Below are 5,326 nucleotides of genomic sequence, written 5' to 3' on the forward strand. Positions count from 1 at the left end.
TTTTAAACAGCCTTACTGAGACATAATTCACAGACCACACAAATTATTCATTTAAAATGTACAATTCAATGCCTTTTAGAGTTGTACAACCATCAAAAACTAAATTTTAGAACATTTTTATCACCCCATAAATAAATTCATTATCCATTAGCAGTCACTCCTCAGTGTCCCTAATACCCCCAACCTCCAGCAAACAATAATCTGCTTTCTGTCTCTGTAGATTTGCATATGCTCAAAATTTCTATAGATGGGTTCATATAATATGTGCTTTTTTGTGACTGGCTTCTTTCATTTAGAATAATGTTTTTAAGGTCTGTTTATGTTATGGCATGTATCAGTACTTCATTCCTTATTATGATTGAATATGGATATTCCTTGTATATACCATATTTTTTAATATATTTTTATTGATTTTTTTACAGATTGGAAGGGAGAGGGATAGAAAGTTAGAAACATTGATCAGCTGTCTCCTGCACACCCGCTACTGGGGATGTGCCTGCAACCAAGGTACATGCCCTTGACCAGAATTGAACCTGGGACCCTTCAGTCTGCAGGCTGACGCTCTATCCACTGAGCCAAACTGGTCAGGGCTATACTATATTTTGTTATCTGTTCATCTGTTGATGGGCATTTGGGTTCTTTCCAGTCTATGGCTATTATGAATAATGTTCTTATGAACATTCATTTACAAGATTTTGTATGGGCATATTTTAATTTCTCTTGGGAATATAGTTAGGAGTTAAATTGCTGGATCATATTTCAACTCTGTTTAACTATTTGAAGAACTTCCAGACCATTTTCTAAAGTGGCTGCACAATTTTAAAATCCCCACTAACAATATATATGAATTTCAACTTCTCTGTATCTTCACTAACACTTATTAGCTTTGTTTTTGGTTATAGCCATCGGCTGTGAAGTACCATCTCATTGTGGTTTTGATTTGTATATCTCTGATGGCTAATGATATCGAGTATCATTACATATGATTATTGAGTATTTGTATGTTTTCATTGGAGAAATGTATATTCAAAACCTTAGCCCATATTTAGTTGACTTTTCTTTTTATGAATGAGTTGTAGGAATTGTTTATACATTTTGGATATAAATACCTTGTAAGATATATGATATGTGACTAATTTCTCTAATCCTGTGAATTGTCTTTGCACTTTCATCTTGGCGCCCTTTATTACACAGAAGTTTTCATTTTTTATTATTTTAATGATGGATTTTGATGAAGAAGATAGGAGTTTTTAATGTCAATAAGTCTATTGTGAAATTTTAAAATTATTGGTCAATTTTGTGTCTAATTAAGAAATCTTCACCTATTTAAATGTCATGAAGCTTTTATTCCTTTATGTGTTCTATTTTTTTGCTTCATTTTATATTTAGAAATATGATCCATTTTGATTTAAGTTTCTCTATGGTATGACATAGTTATCAAGGTAGTCTATTTCTGGAACCATTCTTTCATTGATCTATTTGTCTTTCTGTCAATAGCATAGGGTTTTAACTATTGTAGTTTGAAAATTAGTAGTATATATTCTCCAACTTTGTTCTGTTTCAAGATTTTCTTGGTTATATTAGATCACTTGCATTTATGTAAATATTAAAAGTAGCTTACCAATTTTCACAAAAATTGTTCCTGGGAGTTTGATTTGGATCACAGTGAATCTGTAACTCAGTTTCTAAAAATCTTAACAATGTTTCAAATTCAAATTCATGAACAATGATATAACTCTCAATTCATTTAAGTCTATTCTCAGCAATGTTTTGTAGTTTTCATTAGACAGTTCTTAGATATCATTCATTAAATTGAGTCCAAGCTATTTGATATTTTTGTTTTGTAAATTAAAAATAGCATTTAGAAATCAATTTTCAACTGTTTGCTTTCAGTTTATATTAACACAATTAATTTTTATACATTGTTTTTGTGTTCAGCTACCTTGCTAAACTATCTTATTTATTCTAATGATTTAGCGAGACTTGCTTTCTTATATTCTTAATATACTATATATTTTTAATTAATGTTTTTATTTTATTTTGTTTATTTTTTATTTTCTTTATTGATTAAGGTACTACATATGTGTCCTTATTCCCCCATTGCCCCTCCACCTCTCCACTCATGCATGCCTTCACCCCCACTCCCGGTGTCTGTGTCCATTGGTTATGCTTATATGCATGCATACAAGTCCTTTGGTTGATCTCTCCTCCTTATTCCTTCCCTGCCCTGCCTTACCTCTGAGGTTTGATGGTCTGATATATTATTTGTGAATGACAGCTTTGTCTTTTCCATTCCAATCCTTATGTATTTTATTTATTTTTCTCTGTTTTTAGCCTAGGCTTTTCACTACAATGGTAAATTGAAGTGGTAATAATGGTTAATTTTTATCTTGTTCATGATCTTAAAGGGAATATCTTCATAATTTATAAATTAGTATACTCTTTTCTAAAGAATTTTTGCAGATACCCTTTATCATTTTAAGATCTCATCTATATTTAGTTTTCTAAAAACTTTCTGAATGAATGCTGAATTTTATCAAATCTCCTTCATCTATTGAGATGATCACTTCCTTTAAAAAAAATCCTTAATTTAGTGAATAATATTATTTGATATTAAAATATACAAATTATGTATGCCTCTAATAAATTCATTTTGCCATGATATGCTATTTTATACATTTCTAGATTTGATTTGCTAATTTGTAAATGATTTTTGTATCTTAGTTCATGAATGAGATTGGATTAGGATAGTTTATATGAGATTGAGATTCTTCGTTCTTTGAATGTAATATATTGCTTATGTGCCCTGGACAGGTAGCTCAGTTGGTTAGAGCATCATTCAGATATGACAAGGTTACAGGTTTGATCCCAGGTCAGGACACATAGCAAAAATCCACTAATGAATCCATACATAGGTGAACAATAAATTGATTTTTTTCTCTCTCTCAAATCAATTTAAAAAATTTTAAAGTTATTGCACACTGGTAAACCTTGTGGACCTAGAATTTTCTTTGTAGGTATTTTTTTTTGTTAAAATCTTTATTGCTTAGAGTATTACAAATGTCCCCCCTTTTTCCCCCGTATTACCCCCCTCCACCCAAATCCCACCCTGTTCCAGGCCTTCACCATGCTATTGTCTGTACCCATTTGTACTGTATATATGCATATAAATTCTTTGGTTAATCTCTTCCCCCCCTTCATTTGGAGATTCATCAGATTCATCAGTCTTTTCCAGGTTTCCATGCCTCTGATTCTATTTTATTAATCAGTTTATTTTGTTCATTGTATTCTTTGTTTTTTTATTTTGATTTTTAGATTCAGTTGTTCATAGATATGTATTTATTGCCATTTTATCGTTCATATTTTTATGTTTTTTTTTCCTTTTTATTCTTCTTCTTAAAGAAGACCCTTCAACATTTCATGTAATACTCATTTGGTGGTGATGAAGCTTTTTCTTGTCAGGGAAGCTCTTTATTTGATCGTCAATTCTAAATGATAGCTTTGCTGAGTAGAGTAATCTTGGTAGTAGGTCCTTGCTTTTCATCACTTTGAATATCTCTTGCCACTCCCTCTGATCTGTAAAGTTTCAGTTGATAAATCAGCTGGGAGTCATATGGGTGCTCATTTGTATATAACTAACTGCTTTTCTCTTGCTGCTTTCAAGATACTCTCTTTGTATTTAGACTACAGCAAATTAATTATGATGTGTCTTGGTGTGGGCCTCTTTGGGTTCATCTTGTTTAGAACTGTCTGTACTTCTTGAACTTATAACTCTATTTCTTTCACCAGGTATATGAAGTTTTTCCAGAGGCTCCTGACACTATCTTCATATTTTTGCATTCTTTTTTTTCTCTTTGCTCTTCTGATTGAGTGATTTTGCTTCCTCATATTCCAAATCACTGATTTTATTCTTGGTGTGCTTTATTCTACTGTTGGTTCCCCGTAAATGATTCTTTATTTCAGTCAGTGTATCCTTCAATTCTTTTTAGTCCTTTTTTATGTAATTTATGTTCTTGAAGTTCTCAAAAAATCGGCAAAGGTCCTAAATAGACACTTTTCTAAAGAGGACATACAGAAGGCCAAGAGACAAATGAAAACATGCTCAAAGTCACTAATCATCTGAGAGATGCAAATCAAAACAACAGTGAGGTACTATCTCACACCTATCACAATGGCTATCATCAACACATCAACAAATGACAGGTACTGGTGAGGATGTAGAGAAAAAGAAACCCTCCTGCATTGCTGATGGGAATGCAGACTGGTACAGCCACTGTGAGCTGTATGGAGTTTCCTCAAAAAATTAAAAATGGAACTCCCATTTGACCAATAATCCCACTTTTAGGAATATGTTCCAAGAAATCAGAGACACCAATCAGAAAGGATATATGCACCCCTATGTTCATAGCAGCACAATTTACAATAGGTAAGATTTGGAAACAGCCTAAATGCCCATCAGCAGATGAGTGGATTAAAAAACTGTGGTACATCTACACAATGAAACATTAAGTTGCTATAAAAAGGAAGGAATTCCTACCATTCACAACAGCATGGATGGACCTGGAGAACATTATGCTAAGCGAAATAAGCCAGTTGGAGAAAGATAAATATCATATGATCTCACTCATTTGCAGAATATAACGAACAACATAAACTGATGAACAAAAATAGATCCAGAGATGGAGAAGCATCAAACAGACTGTCAAACCTCAGGGACTGCTGGATCGGGTCGGGGGAGGGGGTAGAGAGCAACCAAGGACTTGTGTGAATGCAGATAAGCATATCCAATGGACAGAGACACAAGAAAGGTGAGGGCATGTGCTGGGGGGTTAATGGAGGGGGAAAGGAGACCTATGTAATACCTTAATCAATAAAGAAAAAAAAGTTTCTCGAGCATACTTATAACCATTGTTTTAAATTCTGTATTTGGTAGTTTGCTTGCTTCCATTTCATTTAGCTGTTTTTCTGGAGATTTCTTCTGTTCTTTCATTTGTGACATGTTTCTTTGTCTCCGCATATTTGTTTCTATGTGTTAGGTAGAACTGGTATGTCTCTTCAAATTGGTAGTGTGACCTTGAGTAACAGGTGTCCTGTAGAGCTCACTGGCTCAACCTCCCCAGTCACCTAAGCTGGGCACTCTAGGTGTGGACTGTGTGCACTCTCCTGATGTAGCTGAGCCTTGCTTGCTGTTGGCATCACTGGGAGAAATCGATCCCCAGGCCAATCAGCTATGAGGACGGCTGTGACTACAGTGGATAAGTTGCTGTGCAGTAGACCCATATGTAGCAGGACTTGCTTCAGTGAAGCTTTGGTGCTCACCAAGTCT

The sequence above is a fragment of the Myotis nattereri genome (assembly GCF_964212035.1).
Source record: "Myotis nattereri genome assembly, chromosome: X".
NCBI lineage: Eukaryota > Metazoa > Chordata > Mammalia > Chiroptera > Vespertilionidae > Myotis > Myotis nattereri.